This window comes from Lissotriton vulgaris, chromosome 2_1 (assembly GCF_964263255.1).
Source record: "Lissotriton vulgaris chromosome 2_1, aLisVul1.2, whole genome shotgun sequence".
Classification (NCBI taxonomy): domain Eukaryota; kingdom Metazoa; phylum Chordata; class Amphibia; order Caudata; family Salamandridae; genus Lissotriton; species Lissotriton vulgaris.
The window spans coordinates 1,094,403,503-1,094,426,496 of record NC_141687.1 but is presented as its reverse complement, the minus strand read 5'-3'; positions in this window follow the sequence as shown (position 1 = coordinate 1,094,426,496).

Here is a 22,994-nt window from a genome sequence, read left to right as displayed (position 1 = left end):
TTCATAGAAGCCACCTTTGGCCCTGCCTCCTCTGTGTGCCTGCCCACTCTATGTCTCCTGATCACCTATGTTCTCATATTTCCTCTGTGTATGTTACTTCCCCCATATCACCTTAGTTCCAACACTTTTCTATCTATACCCATCTTTCATTATGTCCTCTACCTCATTCTCTGCTGATCTCTGTTAGGCCCCATTCATAAGGTTGCAGGGGCTACAGGGCCCACACCTTGGTGGTTGAGGTCATTTGCCACTGGTTTCCTGGTACCTGTTTTAGTAGGACACTGAAACTGGGTCAGCAGCTCCATTTCTGCACTTGGATCCCAGGGTAGTGAGCACAAGTGGTTCAAGGCGTCTCAGGGAGGTAGCGTGGGGAGTAGGGAGTAGAGACTCGGTACTCAATCATGCTGTAGGTTCAATTATATAAATCCAGCAGAAAGCTTCTTTTTTTTACAAGCAAGATAAGTATTTACATTTCAGCAGAACTTAATTGTGTACATACAGTAAAATAAATCTACAGAGATACACTGTGGTTTCTATGGAGTCCTCTGTACAGAATAAAACATGATTAAAACAGGTGCATGCTCACTATGTTGCAGAGGAGCAACTTTCTGGTGGTCTGTAATCTGTTGATCAGTCCGTAGAAAACGACTACTCCATTTTTGGGGTAGCAGCGTTCAATAAAGTGTTCCACCAATCTCTGTTCGCTAAAAGTCCGCAATCATTGTCTCTCCGTTGAATAGAATTACCTCTTGCGGTTCATGCTCGAAATGACCAAATCTTGGTATGCCTGGGATGGGCACAGGGCGAGCTGTCCTGCTCTCGGGTGGGCTATGTTTCTTTCACTACGTAGTCAGCAGGCTGGCAAGGCATCATCTCCAAGAAAACATCACCATCAGTCTGCAACAGCAATGGTGGTGGAAACATCTCCCTCCTGTGGTCCAGGGCATTGGTGCATTCGCTGACGTGCAATGAAGACAGAGTCATCACAGGACATCTGCGTCTACCTGGCCATCCACGAATTGGGCAGTCCTTACTTTGTGGTTTACAGTGAAAGCCAGACACAACTCCTGCTCAGTCAGACTTGACTTGACACTCAGGCAAGGATGCCAGTGGATTCTAGGGACTTCACAGGTCTCCCCAGCACATTTCCTGCGCTCTAACTGGGCTGCTTTTCATACTGGCAGATCAGCTGGGCTCTCCACCATAGGCAGGGAGACTGCTGAGGAACAAGGCTCTCTCCTCACCCCTCTCAGCAGGCAGGCAGTTTTAGGGGTCACAGGCAGACCCTCAGCTTCTTCAGCATGACTTGCAAAACTAGGCTATGTCCCTTCACCTTCAGGAGCCTGGCTATTAGTGATGCCAGTCCTGGACCACAGAGGCTCTTCTCCGGCAACGAAGCAGCTCGAACAGGAACCAAGTGGGGAAATTTTTTGCTGTTAGCCCCAACCATTAGCTATTCTCTGCCTTAGAAAACCAACCAAGCTACGTCCATTGTATCATTCCAAGAAAATCTGAAAACGTGGATATGTAAACAGGTTTATGAGACTTAATTAGAGCGGATTAGAAGCCCTCCTGACAGTCTTTTTACTATTGCGCTGAGACCTTTGGTGAACATGCGCTAAACAAATTTACTTTATCATCAGAAGTTTGGGACCCACAATTATACAGGATTTTCGGACACAGGACGTAGATCCAGTGTCTGGATTTAGAAAGTGGCTTGGCCTTGTTTCCTTTAATAGTTTATTTTCTTCTGCTGCACAGATAGGTGTTTTGTGTAAGGTGATTTTTTTGTTGGTCAATTTAGTAACACTACTGCTGTGTTTATCACCTGGATGCCTTGTTCATACTTGCACACTGTAGGAGGCTGGCTTAGTATATGGTGCACACTTATGTAAGTGTAGCACCCTGCACAAATCCAGACAACCCTTATGGTGATTTTAGTGGTCTGGGACAACCTTAGAAAGCTCTCTAAGTGGTAGCTGTAGAGAGCAGCATTTAGGCTAAGTCCAGAAGGAGTGTAAAGCAGCTTGTTTTACCCGAACATAATGTTATTGGTATAGTTTTAGTGAAAAAGAACCACACAGTGTATTTATAAAAATGTTTATTTATTATAAGACACTCACTAATGCATACAAATATCTCCTACAGATATACCCAATGCACACAATACTCTGCAAATAAAACAGGTAAGTAGCACAAATACGCAGTGGTCGCCATATACTATATACTAAAATAGAAGGATGCAAACTACGACTCAAGTCAATACTACACCCAGGAGACATAGAAGTGCTGGGGAACCCGGGAAACACCTGAGGTAAGTAACCAGGAACCCCACGGAGGCTGTGTGCAGTGTGGGAACAAGTGTGCAGTGTGGGAACAAGACCGCATGCTCAATTCAAGTCAATGGGTAAGTCGCTGTTGCACTTTTAAAGAAGAAGGACCCTTCCCAGTGGACCCAGAAAAAACCCAGTGGAAGACAGAAGGGTGGATACCATAGGAACCAGTATACCTACACCAGGGAAGCCGGGAGCATAGGTGTGAAGTGGCATCAGAAACCACTGTCGAACTCAATGGAGGACTTCAGGACGATGCCGCTAGCGAAGAAGTTGAAAGTGTCCAGTGGAACCCAAAGGTAGATTCAAGATGAGAAGTACCTGAAAGCAGAGGGGACAGAATCTATGCCACTCAGGAGGGACCAGGAGGCACGGAAGACAAATGCCCACCGATGTCGGGTGTTGCAGGAGAGTTGATGGTGACTTTGAACCTGCAGCTGTGTGGACCAGGCGATGCTGAGGAAGACCAGGAGCCATTCACAAGCTGTCCTACGTCGGATGTCGAGAGTTGTGGGGTCGGTGTCAGTTGAGAGCACCAACAAGCCTTGGCAACTGCAAACAATGTAGAAAGCGAAAAAGGTGTAGTGTTGGGAACAGGTTCGAGTGACTCACCACAAACAGGGCAGTCAGAGTAGGGCTGAGCAATCAGGAGAGTCCACTGGAATCAAAAAGACCCTCAAGAGTACCCACAGGCAGGTGACACTCGAGTCGCAAGAGGACCTCGAGCAGCTCACCAAGGATGCAGCCCCAGGGTGCAAGAGATCTGGTGAGGACAAAGATCTTGTTCACAGCAGATGCTTGAGGTGGGGGCTACTTGGAGCCTGAAGATCTCTGAGGAAGAGAATCAACAAGCCTTTGCCTTGGCAAATCGATGCAGTGCACAAGGGTTTGATTCCTGCGGTTCCAATGAAGGATACTGGGTCAAACTTGGTGAGAAGACAGTGCAGCCCTCGAGGGAGTTGAAGAACCACCACCTGTGTTGCTGAGCCCTTTGGAGTCCGTGGGAGCACAGAAGTAGCATACCGGCTTGGTTGCAATGTCTGCAAATGCAGGGAAGTGATTACGTCACATCAAGGGGGATTCCTTCAGATGCCTTGGATATACACAGGACTTGGAAGGATCCTACAACCTTGGAGAATGGACCCCGAAGGTTGTAGGGTTGTCTTGCTCATGCAGGGGCACCCTCACACTTAGAACCGTTCCCCCTGCCTTTAGGATTGAAAGTTCTGCCTTAGGGGTGACTTGTAGGTTTTAAGTGCAGTGACCTAAGATATAAGCAAACTCATATCTGTTGTAAGTTGCTGCTAGCACCCACTTACACAGGCTATAATGGCAGGCCTGTTATCACAGTTTGAGTGGTCTTGCATAGGTGGCATAATACATGCTTCAACCCATGGAGGACCCCTGGTGTACCTATGCTCTGGGTACCTCAGTACCATATACTAGGTACTTACAAGGGTACATCAGGAGCCAATCTGGGATGTACCCAGGTACTCACCATAACCAATTTAAGGGAGAAAGCACACCGACTGGGGTCCTGATTAGCAGGATCCCAGTCAGACTAGTCAGAAACAGCATAACACCAGGCAAAAAGTTGGGGTAACCATCAAAGCAGTTTCTACTTTCCTACACACACTCAATAAATTACTTAACATAATGCAACATAAGGCGATAGCTCCTCACAGGAGGTTGTGATGATGCCCCCCAGGCAGGAGTACCACAGCAGGAGCATTACAAGGGTACTTTCTGTATCGGACTCTCATCAACCTTCCATGATGGGCTGCTCAAGGGGAAACAAAGACAACATTTCTCTTTCACTAACAACTGCTGCAGCTGAATCCCCCTCACCCACCAATTCTCACATGGCATGGACCGATCAATTGCTTAAAATGTAACATATAATTCCTAAAGGCAGTCCTGTCTCATCCCGACACACTTAGGCATCTAGAGGTGCACTCTAATCATCAAGGATGCAGGGAAGACACTTCAGCTGTCTGGGGCTGGTTCACAACCTGTGCCGTGTTAGAACAGGGTAAATCCAAAATGGATCCCACTGGTAAAAGCACACATGTAATCTCAACAATATGGAGTCCTAGCTAAGCATGGGCGAATTTTGCGAATCTCGCGTTCGCGAATTTTGCGGATTTGCGAATTGGCAATCCGCAAAATCCGCGAATTCTCGCAAATTTGCGGATTTTTTTTTTTTGTGTGTTCGCAAGTGTTTCTACCAGTTCGCGAGGATTTGGTACTAGTTCGCAATTGCGAACTTACTTGTCGGCTCGCAACGGTCGCGACTATGTTGTTTCTATGTCTGGTTCATCATCACAGCCTCACAGCACCCTCTGTTTCACCACTGGCACCCTCTCTTTGACCCATGCCACCCTCTGTTACATCAATGCCACCCTCTGGTTCATCATCACTGTAGAAGATGGGGGGGGAAAAGCAAGCCCACCTGCCCTGCTTGAACTGACATGAATTAATTTGGGGTTAGTTTATTAACAACACCTGCCCTGCCCCAACTGACAATAATGAATTAGGGGCTAGTTAATGTGTCACTGAAAGAATTTCAAGTTCCAGCCTGGCACCTGCTTGTCTGCTCCTTTAGCTGTAAATCAGGACCTTTGTGGCATACAGTTAAGGTCAGAGCAGGGTCACACAATAGTTGCAAGCAGGCAACCGAATTCTGGAGGGCCCCCTCAGGAAGCACTACAGAGAATCGTTACAAATCATGAGGTTGACCTTTTGCACCTGCTCATTGCTTTTGCTTTTGCTGAAATCTTTTTTCGGTTTTTTCGCGCTATTCGCGGGGTGCGGCGTCGTGCGAAACCGACCGCGGAAGCCGCCAATTCGTGCGAATGAGCATTTTATTTTTTTGCGGCTTGTTGTTTCGCGAGTTTTTTTGCAGTATTCGCGAGCCGCTTGCAGCGCAACACGCAAATTTGCCCCAAGGTCGAGTACGGGCGCGGCCATTTTGTTTGCGTGACGTATTTCCGTTTCCGCCCGCTATGTATAATCTCGCGCAGTAAGCGCATTGCGAGCAGAGGTTTGCACGAGATCGCGCGGGAAATCTCGCGGTTCGCACGAGATCGCAGGGAAAATCTCGCGCGAACTTACTTTCGCGCTCGTGAACGGGCGCCGGCCATCTTGTTTTTCATTCATTTCCTGTGTCTGGGCATGGTGTTTAATCCTCTTGGTATCTTTGCCATCCTTTGCTTGTTTTCAGTTTTTTTTTTACGATTTTGCTTCTTATCTATCCCTCTCTTTTCCTAGCTGTATATTTTTGTCTTTTCTGCTATTTTTCTTTACTTTTAAACTACTTTTTTAAACTCTTTTCTTTTCTTCTTCCCTATCCTATTCTTTCTTAATTTTCTACTTCTTCCTACCTTACCTGCCCAGACCATGGTCAAGCCAGGCGCCGTGAAGCTGCCCAGGCACTTGAGGGCCGCAGCGGCGGCGGGGAGTAGTGCTGGACCCAGTGCCAGGACAGCATGCGGGAGATTGAGGGGGGAGCAGGTGACGCGACGGGAGATATTCAGCCCGGAGGAAGTGGGCGCGCTGGTCTACTTCATCCAGCGCCGCCTGCCCAGGACCATCGCGGGAGGCGGCAGGATCGCGGCCGGCGGCTACAACATGCGGGAGCGCCGGAAGCGGTGGGAGAAGGTGTGCTGGGCCATATCCCACCTCTACGGGGTCCAGCGCACCTACAGCCAGGTCACCCATCGCTGGACGGACCTCCTGGACCGCGAGCGCGACCTGCTGGACCAGCTCGGCTTGGAGATCCCCGGGCTTGGTGAGTAGTAGTAGCCATTTAATCACTCACTACTATGATGTTTTCTCCTGCTCTGTGTTGTTGTATTGCAAATATTTGTTTTTTACATGGAGCAAGCCAATAATGCCGCTGATGACGATTACATTGTAGTTAAATTATATTTCAAAATCTTCTGTGCATTTCAGGTGCACTGCTCTCCTTCTCAGTGGCGTTGCTACTATGCTTATTTGTTTTCTATTTCGTGGTCTCATTGGCCTGAGTAACTATTATGTATGAGTGTACTTTACAGAACTGCGTAATGCTAGACACTAGGGGGCAGATTACATTTACAAGCCCCTTGCGCCACGTTTACGTTGCCTTGCGTGACGCAACAGCGGCGTAAACGTGCCGCATCCCTGCGAGTCATTTACGACATGACGCATTTAGGGAGATGCGTCACGTTATAAAGCCATGGGCCTGCACCACAATGGGTGCGTTCCTAGTACGCAGGGTGGGCGGTCCGGCGGCTGTGCGCCTCGCAAAATTGCCTGCGTGAAATCTACAAGATTTAACGCAGGCACTTCTGCGACGCTGCTACGTCAATTCAATTCCTTATGTCTGCTCGAAGCAGGCGAAAGGACTGACACAGCATGTTAAGTATTGGGTGGCCCTGAGCATTACTGGAGTTGCATTGCGTTGGCGACGTGACTCCAGCGATGCGCCGCTCTTACGTGACGAGATGCGTCACGCAAGTGCCTACCCTTGCGCCAGGGTGCGCCGCATTGTAAATGAGGCACATCTGCCGTGTCGCAAGGGTAGTTTTGCATGACGCATTTGATCTGGCGCATCTCTGGAGATGCGCCAGAACGCGTAAGTAAGTATGCCCCTAAGGGGCAGAAATGCAATTACCGTCGCATCCCTGCAAAGTAGCAGGGATGCGCCATTAATTGTGCGGCCCGCTACCACCACCAAACATGGTGCGCCGTATTTGCAATGCGGCGCACCATGGGCCCAAAACGTCACCGAAGCTTTACTGCTGGAGTTGCGTCGCAACGATGGCGCAGCTCCAGCAATGCTCTGGGGTACCCTATCTCCCCAATGCTGGGTCAAGCCGTACGTCTGCTTCAAGCAGGTGCAGGATTTGTGTGACGCATCATTGTCCTAAAGGTGACTGATTGAAATTTTGTAGATTTCCCTCAGCCACTATTAGGATGTGTTCCAGCGCAGGAATGCCCTCCCTTGCGCCGGAACGCCCCCTGATGGTGCAGGGCTTTATAACGGGATGCATCTCCCAAATGCGTCAGGTTGTTATAATATTATACGCCGCACCATGGCGCCCTTTTTTGTTTAGCTGCTGCGTCACAAAAGTCACGCAAGAACTGCGCAAAAGAGCCGCAAGGGGCTTAAATCTGCCCCTTCCTTTGTACCCCTGACAATAAGAAAAATAGTGGCAGTGGATTGATAGTTTGACTATTTAAATGACTGGTAATGTAGCAGGCAACTGTTAGTGTTGTCACTGATCTGACTGAAATCACAATGGAGTTTGTCTGTCACTTTGCGTCTTGCCTGCGGACTGCTGCCTGCCAGTCCTAGGTGAACGTTTCAGTACTTTGTTTAGTGAGTTACGTGACTTTCGAAGTCACAGGTCCGCAAATAAATGAAAACTAACCCTAATCAATATAATTTCGCGGAAATATTTTGTTATTGTTCTTTTGAAATGTTTGATTTGGTTGACATTGACAAGCAACAATCATCCATGTTTTCTGTTCTTTCTTTCATGTTGTACGTCAGCTCCCCCCAGGGGCGAGAGGAGGACACAGGAGCAGCAGGCGGCGGATGCTGTTCAACAGGGCCAGGATCGGGCAGGCGAGGGCTCCTCTGCTGGCCCCAGTAAGTTTTCATTTTAGACTAGTACCTATTTTTCCTAGCGTTCCTCATTTGACTTTTTTCAAAATTGTCTTTGCTCTTCTTGTAGACTGTATCTAAATTCTTATCCTGCCTCTACTATGACTCCCTGTGGTATTACTAGATTATTCTTATTAGTCTGTCTGTGTAGCTAACTAAGATTGCACGGTTGGCGAAACTCCCATGATTCTAGTCAGCAATAGCTCTATCAACTTAGTGCAGTCCTCTGGGATTGTCCATAATGTCTTTTGAAGTGTTCTATCTGGACTCATGCTTGCAAAAATTGCAAAACCTTTCGCTCAGTCACTCTAGTCTGGACCAAAATACACAGATTGTATTTAAGTTTAAAAGCTTTATTAAAAGTAAACACATTTATTAAAATGAAGTCATAATAAAACTAAACGTTTAACTGATAATGGAAAAGTGGTTAGTGCTGACGATTAATTGAAGACATTTCTTGTGGTCGAGCCGAGCTCTCGCCTGGTTTCAACTTGATCTTGTTGTTAGAAGTCCATCTTCTGTCTGTGTGGAGAAAAATGGTGCGTGTTAAAAAAACAGCCTTCATCAGTTGTGCCAAAAAGTGCAGCAAGACAACCTTCCCTGGAAAAAGGGACATTTTTTTTAACTTTAACGTAGACAGTCACAAATTACATTGTTTTCACATGTCTTCATTCCTAGACCAAAGACTAGTGAGTGCTTTATTCTAACATTCTTAAATGTACTTTGTAGGTGGAACATCTGGTGGCGGGGCCAGTGTGGAGGTGGTGGTGCTCGACACGGAGGCGGAGGGCGATTCTTCAGGGGAGGAGGCGGCGGCTGTGAGAGTTGAGACGGTGGTGGTGGCGGCCAGAGGTAAGCTCTTATATATTCCTTACTTATTGAGATTGAAGACTAGCTGGGAAGGCAAGAATATGAGATGCATGGCTGGGTGAATGATGAAGCAATGATGGGTGGAAGGACAACAGCCTGGGTGGGTGACACAGAAACTGTATGTGTCCATATACCTGGATCATGCTACTATCTGACTCTTAGATAGCATATGTGTATCTAGAGCAGGGGTACTCATAGTACGGCCCGCGGGCCGGTGGTGGCCCGGCAAGCCTTCCTTGGCGGTGCGCAGACCTTGCAGACAATCACTGCTCCCCCGGCCCCCACAGAGCAGAGGCTTTTTTGTATTTCACCTGTTAGCGCCCCTGCATCTCCACTCTGGCAATCACTGCTCCCCCGGCCCCCACAGAGCAGAGTGGAGATGCAAGGCCACAAAGAGGTGAAATAGAACAAAGCCTCTGTGGGGCCGGGCAAGCAGTGATTGTCAGGGTGGAGAAGCAGGGGCGCTACAACAAACAAAGCCTCAATAATATGTTAATGGTCTTTTAAGGACCTGTTAAGTACTTTGGTGTTGTTGTCTGTGTGTGCGCGTTGAGGAAGCGGTCTCAACCTGGGCTGAAGGCTGACACAGATAGACACACACACAGTGAGATGACAGAGGGGGAGGTAGAGGGAGGGCAGGAGGGAGAGAGAGATGGAGAGGGAGGGCAGGAGGGAGAGCAGGAGGGAGAGAGATGTATGTAAATGCTGGGTCTGGTGGCTCAGTGGGTGAGGGCATCTGCTGCAGGGACCTGTGTGCAACCTCATGGTCACAAGTTATCGTTTTGCTTTAGCCCCGCCCCCTCTGACTCCGCCCCCACCAGTGCGGCCCTCGGCCCCAAACTACACTGTAAATGTAGCCCCTGAGAGAAAGTTTGTGAGTACCCATGATCTAGAGAGAGTAGACGGTCAGTGGATGAACTAAGTGTAACTTTGAAGAGCATGTAACACTGCACCCGCACGTCCGTTCCAGTGTAGGAAAGGCAAGGAAAAGAACTTTTAATTTTGTCCAAATACTACCATCAATAGTAGCAGTAGTTTGTATTGCAAGCACTGCATAGATCCGGTTATTACGGTGGCCACTCCCTACCTCTCTTAATAAGTTTAGTACTACTCAGTCATTCATGTGTGGATGTATCACTGGTCACTCAATAAAAAGCAAAGCACCTAAAGTCATCCCATATATAAGCAAAAACATCCCATGTGAAGTGATAGATAATCAGATTATTTATCTTCTTCAATTTTCCATTTCTAGTACTCATTTCCACTGTAGGGTGAAAGTTAAATTAATTAAACAGTAGCCCTTGAGTTGTAACAGAGTATTCTCAGTGCCACCCGTAATAGAAAAGTAAGAGCTTCACCACCTGCATGTACTGGACGGGTACAGTAACGCAACGCAAGTCTAGGTCACTCCTCATGGCGTGCGTCTCTTTTTCTCGGGTGCAAGTTTACTGCGCTGGCAATATGCCGGCTTGCAGAAGATAACGTACCAATTTTCCAAAACAAGAGACAAGAAGAAGAATAAGACTGGTGTACTTTCATAGTCGACTCCAATGGAAGTCCATAGTGCTCGTAGAATTTGTTCCTTAAACTCCCACTAATGTTAGAGCAAGGATGAAGAAGTATGAGGTTAGATAGATACTGGCCTCAATAGTTATGTAATGCGTTTGCAAGTTGCTAGTTGTAGTGCAACACAAATTTCTGCTGAATGATTGAGTTAATCTTAAGGAGCATTGGTTACAGACTATGTCTTTCTTTCTTCATATAGGTTCTCCTTCCAAACGAACAAGGAGGAAGGAGCTGGCTAGAGCGGCCCGGCAACGGAGGATCGATGCCACTGTGGCCGAATATCGGCGGCTGGTGGCCCTGGAGGACGAAGAAAGTGTGCAGTCGACCACAACAACTACGTCGTCTGCATCGGCCTCCGTTCCCCCACGGGCTGCCAGTGCCACCCAGCACAGTGGTCCACCCAGACTGAGCCGGGCTGCCAAAGCCAAACGCCACCGCCGAGTAGCAAGGACAACAGCTACAGCTTCCTCTCACAGCCGTTGCACCTACAAGGCATTGAAGGCACGCCTGCGCCGCAGTACCCTGATGGTGTCCCGCCTCCAGCAGGAGCTCCACCACTTTTCCAACCAGTTGGAGGGGCTCCGCGTAGAGCACGCCTTGCTCCGCCAGGAGCATGATGCCCTGGCCCAAAAAGTTGACAGCATCCGCCCATAGTGTCCCTTGCCCCTTTTTTAGAGACTTTTGGGGGGTGGGAATTGGGAGTTGGGTTTTTGGGGACTTTTGAAGGACAATCGTTGGGGTTAGGGAGGGTCTTGCGGGAGATTATTTTGTTAGGGATATAAATATACTTTTTCAAACTTTATCTGAGCATACCCGTTTCTTACTGCTTGCCTGGTGGGTGGGGGTTTAACGTTGACTTTGTTTTCCTGAAAGTTTAGTTCCATTTTCTTCCTTTAAGTGTAAATGCCCAAATGTTTTCAACACTAAGTGCCTCTCACAGACGAAGTGAATCCAAGAGTCCTAGGACTTTAGTAGTACTACCTTCAGTCTCTCGTCTCTCGTACTAATACTCCATTATACCCCCAAACCACCAAACGCTTATCTTACCTGTAATTTGTGTTTGAAAGTAGGGCTAGACCCAGGGCTGGCTCCACGGGAAACAGCGAATATAGTTGGCAATCTTGGTCGGATAAAATTTCCTCATAGCGGTGGTACTAGTGGTGTGACACAGTGGCAGTTGCATGCCTATGAAAAAAAAGAAAATGAAATCTGGTTTGTCCTCCTGAGCAATTCAACGGTACAACTGAGAATATAGCAGGTGACAGAAGTACAGTAGAACAGTGCCACATTGTAGCCTAACAAATGGTAAAGTATAACTACTAATTCGGTTGAAGTTCTTTCACATTAGCAATGGTTCTTTGTCAAGCAGAGTAAGAATATATCCTCGGATTTCTTCACCAGCCTGTTGCTATCACCTTATCCTCCCCAGCAAGTGTGTGGATTTATTGCTGTCATTTAGTCACACATCAATCAAAACCACACAGCCCGGGGGAAGAGGGTTAGGGTTTGAAAAATGGATGGGTACGGGGGTTTTTGGGAAAGGTTTTGGGAGACAAGAAAAAATAGCTCAGCATAGACAAACAATTGTGAACATAAACAAATCTTTGGGTACAAACCTATCCATCAATCTTTGAAAGTGCATGCACTACTGCATACATGTCAGTGAAAAGTAAGTAGTACATTCGACAACTGTGGAAGAAAGAATGCGACAGTACAGGGCCTGTGTGGAATTATTGATAACGATATTCAACATAAGGTCTCTGTACTTAGCCAGATACCCGAGAGCCTTGCTGGTCACTATAAATCCATTCACAACAACACTCAATGGGGTTGGTCTGGAAGGTATAGTAGATAGAAAAGGAGAAATTGCTTTTTTTCTAGGTGTCCCCTCACTCACCAGGGTTGCCCCTTGGTGACATGCTTCATCATTGGGGCCATCCCAGTCCTCTACGGCCTGGGGCGTGCTGCGACTTGCGAATTACGTAGGAGCACTTACAAATGACTATGTGTGGTGCAGATGTGATAGTGGAGTGGACTAAGTGATGTGTTAAGGGATCAATTTAGAAGCAGAGAGAGATCCAAGAAATGCAGTCACAGTCAGAGAAAAAGGCAAGGGATACTGTATCTATGTGGTTGTAGTGGTCCTGTTGGAAGTGGTAAGTAAGTCGCCTGCAGAAAAGAAATCCTCTTTTTAGCGGCACTCCTCCATTGCAGCCGACGCTTCGTCCATCGATGTTGGTCACCAGAAGACACCCTGTAAAAAAAAGCACAGCATAGACAAACAATGGAACATAAACAATTCTTTGGGTACAAACCTATCCATCAATCTTTGAAAGTGCATGCACTACTGCATGCATGTCAGTGAAAAGTAAGTAGTACATTCGACAACTGTGGAAGAAAGAATGCGACAGTACAGGGCCTGTGTGGAATTATTGATAACGATATTCAAGATAAGGTCTCTGTACTTAGCCAGATACCCGAGAGCCTTGCTGGTCACTATAAATCCATTCACAACAACACTCAGTGGGGTTGGTCTGGAAGGTATAGTAGATAGAAAAGGAGAAATTGCTTGTTTTCTAGGTGTCCCCTCACTCACCAGGGTTGCCCCTTGGTGACATGCTTCATCATTGGGGCCATCCCAGTCCTCTACGGCCTGGGGCGTGCTGCGACTTGCGAATTACGTAGGAGCACTTACAAATGACTATGTGTGGTGCAGATGTGATAGTGGAGTGGACTAAGTGATGTGTTAAGGGATCAATTTAGAAGCAGAGAGAGATCCAAGAAATGCAGTCACAGTCAGAGAAAAAGGCAAGGGATACTGTATCTATGTGGTTGTAGTGGTCCTGTTGGAAGTGGTAAGTAAGTTGCCTGCAGAAAAGAAATCCTCCTTTTAGCGGCACTCCTCCATTGCAGCCGACGCTTCGTCCATCGATGTTGGTCACCAGAAGACACCCTGTAAAAAAAAGCAAAGCATAGACAAACAATGGAACATAAACAATTCTTTGGGTACAAACCTATCCATCAATCTTTGAAAGTGCATGCACTACTGCATGCATGTCAGTGGAAAGTAAGTAGTACATTCGACAACTGTGGAAGAAAGAATGCGACAGTACAGGGCCTGTGTGGAATTATTGATAATGATATTCAACATAAGGTCTCTGTACTTAGCCAGATACCCGAGAGCCTTGCTGGCCACTATAAATCCATTCACAACAACACTCAGTGGGGTTGGTCTGGAAGGTATAGTAGATAGAAAAGGAGAAATTGCTTGTTTTCTAGGTTTCCCCTCACTCACCAGGGTTGCCCCTTGGTGACATGCTTCATCATTGGGGCCATCCCAGTCCTCTACGGCCTGGGGCGTGCTGCGACTTGCGAATTACGTAGGAGCACTTACAAATGACTATGTGTGGTGCAGATGTGATAGTGGAGTGGACTAAGTGATGTGTTAAGGGATCAATTTAGAAGCAGAGAGAGATCCAAGAAATGCAGTCACAGTCAGAGAAAAAGGCAAGGGATACTGTATCTATGTGGTTGTAGTGGTCCTGTTGGAAGTGGTAAGTAAGTTGCCTGCAGAAAAAAAATCCTCCTATTAGCGGCACTCCTCCATTGCAGCCGACGCTTCGTCCATCGATGTTGGTAACCAGAAGACACCCTGTCCACTGCCTGCCTGATGCTGAATTGTGGCTCGCTACTGTGAAGCCTGACTCCATCCTTTTTTCCCCATTGCAGAGACTGAAACCCGGCCTGTAATTATTCAACGAAAAACAGGAAGTGATATAATATTACAACACCACTGATAAATAAATATAAGGTATGTAGGCTGTGGAGTGCAAAAAGTCACAATTTGATTTTCCTAGTAGACAGTACAATATTTTTGAAAGTGCGTACTCTGAGTCACCTTTTGAAGAATAAATAAGTATGGGCAAATTAATGTAGCGGATCTTGCCCCTCAAGCTAGGTGTACTGTAAACTGTGTTTTAGAACAAAATTAGATCTTCCTAGCAGTGCTCCCACCCAGACCCTTACTAAAGCCAGTCGCAAAAATGTAGAAGACCCCCAATCAAATCTCAAAAAACGAGGCCTAGCAGAAAACTGGTGACAAAACTTACTTTGAAAGTAAAAGTAGGCCGAAGTACCCCCTTCCTAATTACCCCTTACCCACCGTGGATTGCATTCAAACCACTTGCAAGCAACCAAGCAAAAGTAGCCATAGCCAGCATCGCTTCAAGACTCGAAATCCCCCCCACTCAAACACATGCAATAGAAATACTATTAACCCTAACGAACCCTAAGTTAAGAATAGTGGCAAAGGCTTTCTTTAACTATGCCAAATCCCCCCTTTCCCACCATGGATTTTCTTCAAATGACTTGCAACCAAAATTACACATTCTCACGAGTGCTCTAAGACCCCAGAACTCAGTTGCAAAAATCTAGAACACCCCGAAACACATGCAATCCTGCTGCTAGGGCTAACCCTAACGAACCCTAAGTTACAAAAAGTGCCAAAAGGCTTTTCCGCGAGGATTTTGTCCCAACCACTTCTACCCGGTATTAGACCTTCCCAGGAATGCCCCAAGACCCGCCAACCCACCCGCCAAGAAGCATAACACCCCCAAACAGGCCAAAAGCAAAATCTCATACTTGCAATATTTCTCGGCCTTCGGTCCAAACGCGCTGCGTAGCTAGGCCATAAGTCGGGGTTGCCACCACGGATTTCCTGAAAAGCAAATGCAATCAAGATTAGAGTGTCCCAGCAGTGCTCCCAGACCACGAAACTCACCCACAAACACCAGGAAGCCCCCCAAACAGGCCCCCGAAAACGCTACATTGAGCAAAATGTCAGAAATAGCCAAAAAAAAATCGGCCTGGATTTTGTCCCAACCACTTCTACCCGGTATTAGACCTTCCCAGGAATGCCCCAAGACACGCCAACCCACCCGCCAAGAAGCATAACACCCCCAAACAGGCCAAAAGCAAAATCTCATACTTGCAATATTTCTCGGCCTTCGGTCCAAACGCACTGCGTAGCTAGGCCATAAGTCGGGGTTGCCACGACGGATTTCCTGAAAAGCAAATGCAATCAAGATTAGAGGGTCCCAGCAGTGCTCCCAGACCACGAAACTCACCCACAAACAGACGGAACCCCCCCTAAGAGCACCTCAAAGGCAAGCAAGTCATCAAAAACACAAAAAATGTTCCGCCTGGGATTTGGTCCAAAACACTTTTATCCGGTATTAGAGCTTCCCAGCAATGGCCCCAGAGCCGTCAACCCAGGAGAAAACGAGTAGAAGACCCCCAAACAGCCAAAGAGCAAAAGTACAAAAATGGGGACTTAGTCAATTTTTCACAAATTTCCCAAATCACTCCGCGCGCGCTCTGCAGCTAGGCCCTAACTCCCCTCTGCCACCATGGATTTGCTTCAAACCTCTTGCAAAGTAAAGTATATATAGCCAGCAGTGCGCCCAGACCCCGAAACCCAACCACAAACACCAGGAAGCCCCCCAAACAGGCCCCCGAAAACGCTACATTGAGCAAAATGTCAGAAATAGCCAAAAAAAAAATCGGCCTGGATTTTGTCCCAACCACTTCTACCCGGTATAAGACCTTCCCAGGAATGCCCCAAGACCCGCCAACCCACCCGCCAAGAAGCATAACACCCCCAAACAGGCCAAAAGCAAAATCTCATACTTGCAATATTTCTCGGCCTTCGGTCCAAACGCGCTGCGTAGCTAGGCCATAAGTCGGGGTTGCCACCACGGATTTCCTAAAAAGCAAATGCAATCAAGATTAGAGTGTCCCAGCAGTGCTCCCAGACCACGAAACTCACCCACAAACACCAGGAAGCCCCCCAAACAGGCCCCCGAAAACGCTACATTGAGCAAAATGTCAGAAATAGCCAAAAAAAAATCGGCCTGGATTTTGTCCCAACCACTTCTACCCGGTATTAGACCTTCCCAGGAATGCCCCAAGACACGCCAACCCACCCGCCAAGAAGCATAACACCCCCAAACAGGCCAAAAGCAAAATCTCATACTTGCAATATTTCTCGGCCTTCGGTCCAAACGCACTGCGTAGCTAGGCCATAAGTCGGGGTTGCCACGACGGATTTCCTGAAAAGCAAATGCAATCAAGATTAAAGTGTCCCAGCAGTGCTCCCAGACCACGAAACTCACCCACAAACAGACGGAACCCCCCCTAAGAGCACCTCAAAGGCAAGCAAGTCATCAAAAACACAAAAAAATTTCCGGCTGGGATTTGGTCCAAAACACTTTTATCCGGTATTAGAGCTTCCCAGCAATGGTCCCAGAGCCGTCAACTCACCTGCAAAGAGGTACAACAACACCCCCACAAGTGCTGAGTCTTTCTTCATTGGGCGTAAACCAGCCCTCTGGTTTGATGGAAATAGGAGTCTGGAGGAGGAGGATAGAGGAGCATGTTCTTCTGAACTTGTGGACCTGAGGAATGCAGACTGCGGCAACTTCAAATCAATTAGCAAACCAGCGAAGACAGTTCTGCTGATGGGCTTGATTTTGTGATTATCTGATTAAAGTTTGAAATATATTAACTGTGCACAACAAAGAAAGACAGACACACAGGAATAAAAGTGAATAGGGACGAAAAAGAAAGTTATTGATTCGTTGTCTCATTTTCAGGGCTCGGTATCACGGTCCAGGAATGAGAATAAGGCTTTGTCATCATACTCTGCGAATTCAGGCAGGGTGAGCTCAGTGTCACCTGACAGAGTAGAAATTCCCTCATCTATGTTGCAGGCCACCTCCTCTTCATCCGGCACGCTCTCTCGTACTCTGAAATCTGGTGGTATGAGGTGCTGATTCATCTTGATCATTGTTAACCTCTCCACATTTTTGGGCGAGAGGCGGCTCCGTTTGGGAGTTACAATGCCACCAGCAGCACTGAAAACCCGTTCAGAAGACACGCTTGCGAGTGGGCAAGACAAGTAGTTTAAAGCCAGGTTGGTGAGCTGTGGCCACAATTCTTTTTTCCCATGCCAATACGCCAATGGGTCAGAATTAACATAGACCTCTGTTGAGTCATTCAGATAGTCCTTCACCATCGACTCAAGGTCCTCATCCAAGGTTCCTCCACTTTGCTTAGCTCTTGCTGTGCCTCTGACCTTTTGAGAACCAAACCCACGCAGAGCTAGCCAATCCTCTTCAGCCTCCAATGTTTCTGTTGTGTTTCGTGAAGATGATCCGGTTGCCGGTGTCTTTAACGGCTGAGAGGTCACTTGTGCCACAGCCACAGGTGCAGAAGTGGATTGTTTTGACTGAGGATGGCCTGCTGATGTACTGCCATTTCCTTCAATTTCCATCCGTTCTGTTTCAAACCTCTTGGCTGACAAGGCTAGCCAACGTTTGTACTTTGGAACATGTTCATCATCAAAAGGAAAGAATGCTTGGCCTGCCAGCGCCTTTTTGTAGCGTGGATCCAGAATAGTAGCACAAATGTAATGCTGTTCTGAGTGGATCTTTTTAAGACGTTCATCACCTTGTAGGAGCTCTAATAATTGCTCAGCCAGAAGCAAAGAGTCTTGGTTTTTGTCATCTTTTTTAAACACAGAACACACCTCCTTCAGTTGGTCCTCCAGCATGTACAACAATGGGATAGCTTTTCCCAAATTAGAGTCCTCCTTGCTGACTGCACGCGTGAAGAACTCAAAAGGACGAAGCATGCGTGTCAGGCTTTGAACTATGTTCCATTGCGGCCCACCCATCCTCAGCTCCTCTGTACCCTCTGTAAGGAAATATTGATCGAGTTCTGTATACTGCTCATACAGACGCTCAAGCATGTAGAAGGTTGAGTTCCAACGTGTTACCACCTCCTGGATGAGTGCTTTCACTGGCATTTTACGTTGATATAGCAGGCTCCTCAGCTGCTTCCGGGCCTTAAAAGAATGGCTGAAATGCTTGCACATTTTTCGGCAGTTGTCCAATACACTGTACGCTGCACTGGCTTTATTAGCCAAGAATTTTTGGACAACCAGGTTTATACAGTGCGCCAAACACGGCACTCTGAAATAGTAACCGTCCCTCATGGCCTTAACTATATTGGCGCCATTGTCCGTGGAAACATAACCAACCCGGCGTTTTAGTGGGGACAGCCAGTTAAGGACCTTTGTGTTAAAGACATCCAAAATGTTTTCTGCTGTGTGACGTTTCTCCAAACCAAACATGGCTAGTGTTGCATGTTTCCGAGCAGCTTTAAAAACAATGTTCGTGTCAACACCTGTGTTTAGCTTTGCTTTAGCCCCTGAAAAAGAGACCCAGTGTGCATTGATGCACATGTAATCAGCGCCTGCGCCACTGGTCCACATGTCTGTTGTCAGATGTATAGTGTGAACAGCACTCTTCTGCAAAGCTGCCCCAATCACCTTCAGAACATCTTCATGTAGTGCTGGAACCGCAACTCGGGCAAAATAGAACCGGCTAGGAACCTTCCATTTAGGGCAGAGCGCTGCCACTAATTCTAGAAAACCAACCCCTTCTACAAAAGAAAAAGGGAGAAGGTCCAGAGCTAGCATTTTAGCCAGCTTAGTGTTATACAGACGCGTCATTGGGTGGTTGCGTTCATATTGCGCTTCTGTAAACAACATCTTTTTAATGTTGCCCTGGACCAAGGATTTACGGGATGATGATGATATCTTCGACCCAGTTACGCTCGCTGATGAACTTTTCCGCATTGATGTCTCACTCTCTCCCATACTCTTAGTGTGGCTCACATGGGGTGTGCTGCTGACAGGGGTACTGGGTGTAAGTGAAGTGTTTGAATCGTCTTCTTCCTCCTCGTCATCATCAGATGAAAAATCAACGTTTTCATTGCGTGCAATTCGGGCTTCCTTGATCGCGTGTAGGTGCGCAAACCATTGGACATCGTGCGTTCTCCTAAGATGACCTCTCTGGCCTCCGGTACCATAGTTGGTACCAAACTTACCACGACTAACTCGAAGCTTACAAATGCTACAAATGGCTACGTTTTCCTTTTTTGGGCAAACACTAAAGAAGTCCCAAACTGGAGACTTGAAATGTCTTTGGGGGCCGGAGGAGGCGGCGATACTGGTGGTGGTGGTCCTGCTGCTAATGCCAGATGAAGTGGAGGATGTGGATTGCCGAACTTCAGTACGTTTTGCACTTTCACCACCACGAATTGAGGTCGAGGACGAGGTGGGTACCTTCTTGCGAGGAAGAAATATGGAAGCGGTAGGTTTTGGTGTACTACTTAACTCCAAATCTAATGATTCCATTTCCATTGCCTCCTCGCCGACATCATCATCACGCTCAGCAGCTTCTGGGGATAGGGTCAAAATGTCTCTTTGCTGCATGCCCGGTGGGGCTGCAGTGATCTTTGTGATGACTGGCTCGTCGTCATCGTGAGAGGCTTCATCACCAGCAGTATCTGTCACTTCTTGTTGAGCCTCATCACACTCCATAGGTTTGAGTTTTTGGACGACCTTCCTTTTACGCTTAGGTACCGGTGTCAGATCATGGTGTGCCTCACTGTCAGACCGCAGTTGTGGTTCCCAAGACAGATCACTTGCATCAGAACGAGGTGGGCTTGAAGAAGATGTAGACACCCCCCTTGATCTTTTCCTTGCTAGGGATGTGGAAGACAATGAATGATCATCAGGAGGAGTGGCTTCCAATGATACCTCGGCTTCATTGTCGATTTCCTGATGTGTCCCTACTTCGGGAGGAACAACTATTGTGGGCACTTGTGAACCTCCATGCACCTTTGCTTGCGCATCTCCTTTTGCTGCCTCTCCTTCCACATGTACTTGGGCGTGTACTTGCACATGGTGTTGTTGTTGCGGCTGTGGTTGTTCAACACTTGTCAGATGAGTTACAACAACCTGTGTTGATTCAGGGACATTGCTGCTACTTTCTTGCGATGAGCCAACATCACTGGTCGATGGTGATTGGAGAAGTACACTGACTGCCTCTGAAGCACTCAAGGGCTTTGACTTAAGTTGGCGTGGTGGTGGAGGCACTGAACCCAATGGAGCAGGGGTGCTGCTCCCAGCTTGGTCCCCAGCAGATCCTGCTGCTGCAGGCGTACTTTTTTTTTTCTCCCAAAAAACGTGGCGGGTGGCACACCAGCCTCCTTGGTAACTTGCTTCTTCTGCTCCTTACTAGCAACTTTCTTGCTAGAGGAGCTACGGAGACCTTTCTTTGGGGCCATCTTCTTCAGAGCAGGTCAGACAGCAGGCCGCAGTTGCACGAATTGTAGAGTTGTCTGAGGCCAGACGTGACGTCGCGTGACGTTATGCTGCACACACACACCGCTGCAGGACTTCTTCCTGGCACTGGTGGTTCTCTTGAGTCTTGTGCACCTAAAAAAAATGGAAGACAGAGGAACATCAGTTCAGTTATACAGCACAAAAAAATCGAAAAACACTGCAAAATCAGCACAATCCCAATCCATCCATGCCCTCCATAACGTTTAAATTCAAGACAACCCACAGAAAGACTAGGCCCATGCAAGACTCACTACCCCTGGGCATAAATAAAGGTTGAAAAGTAGGCAAAATGGTTGGAGGCCTAACAACAAAGCCTGCATTAAAAATGGCCACTTGCCTGCCAGCACATGGCCAGTGCCTGTAGCTGCACTCAAAATGGCCACCAGCCACATGGCCTGTCCCTCCCCATGAACACCCCCAAAAATCGAAAAACACTGCAAAATCAGCACAATCCCATTCCATCCATGCCCTCCATGATGTTTAAGTTCAAGACAGCCCACAGAAAGACTAGGCCCATGCTAGACTCACTACCCCTGGGCATAAATAAAGGTTGAAAAGTAGGCAAAATGGTTGGAGGCCTAACAACAAAGCCTGCATTCAAAATGGCCACTTGCCTGCCAGCACATGGCCAGTGCCTGTAGCTGCACTCAAAATGGCCACCAGCCACATGGCCTGTCCCTCCCCATGAACACCCCCCAAAATCGAAAAACACTGCAAAATCAGCACAATCCCTTTCCATCCATGCCCTCCATGATGTTTAAGTTCAAGACAGCCCACAGAAAGACTAGGCCCATGCTAGACTCAAATACCCCTGGTGAAAAGGCCACAAGTACAGGCCCAAAAAACGAAAATCACTGAAAAATCAGCACAATCCCATTCCATCCATGGCCTCCATGATGTTTAAATTCAAGACAACCCACAGAAAGACTAGGCCCATGCAAGACTCACTACCCCTGGGCATAAATAAAGGTTGAAAAGTAGGCAAAATGGTTGGAGGCCTAACAACAAAGCCTGCATTCAAAATGGCCACTTGCCTGCCAGCACATGGCCAGTGCCTGTAGCTGCACTCAAAATGGCCACCAGCCACATGGCCTGTCCCTCCCCATGAACACCCCCAAAAATCGAAAAACACTGCAAAATCAGCACAATCCCATTCCATCCATGCCCTCCATGATGTTTAAGTTCAAGACAGCCCAGAGAAAGACTAGGCCCATGCTAGACTCAAATACCCCTGGTGAAAAGGCCACAAGTACAGGCCCAAAAAACGAAAATCACTGAAAAATCAGCACAATCCCATTCCATCCATGGCCTCCATGATGTTTAAATTCAAGACAACCCACAGAAAGACTAGGCCCATGCAAGACTCACTACCCCTGGGCATAAATAAAGGTTGAAAAGTAGGCAAAATGGTTGGAGGCCTAACAACAAAGCCTGCATTCAAAATGGCCACTTGCCTGCCAGCACATGGCCAGTGCCTGTAGCTGCACTCAAAATGGCCACCAGCCACATGGCCTGTCCCTCCCCATGAACACCCACAAAAATCGAAAAACACTGCAAAATCAGCACAATCCCATTCCATCCATGCCCTCCATGATGTTTAAGTTCAAGACAGCCCACAGAAAGACTAGGCCCATGCTAGACTCAAATACCCCTGGTGAAAAGGCCACAAGTACAGGCCCAAAAAACGAAAATCACTGAAAAATCAGCACAATCCCATTCCATCCATGGCCTCCATGATGTTTAAATTCAAGACAACCCACAGAAAGACTAGGCCCATGCAAGACTCACTACCCCTGGGCATAAATAAAGGTTGAAAAGTAGGCAAAATGGTTGGAGGCCTAACAACAAAGCCTGCATTCAAAATGGCCACTTGCCTGCCAGCACATGGCCAGTGCCTGTAGCTGCACTCAAAATGGCCACCAGCCACATGGCCTGTCCCTCCCCATGAACACCCCCAAAAATCGAAAAACACTGCAAAATCAGCACAATCCCATTCCATCCATGCCCTCCATGATGTTTAAGTTCAAGACAGCCCACAGAAAGACTAGGCCCATGCTAGACTCAAATACCCCTGGTGAAAAGGCCACAAGTACAGGCCCAAAAAACGAAAATCACTGAAGAATCAGCACAATCCCATTCCATCCATGGCCTCCATGATGTTTAAATTCAAGACAACCCACAGAAAGACTAGGCCCATGCAAGACTCACTACCCCTGGGCATAAATAAAGGTTGAAAAGTAGGCAAAATGGTTGGAGGCCTAACAACAAAGCCTGCATTCAAAATGGCCACTTGCCTGCCAGCACATGGCCAGTGCCT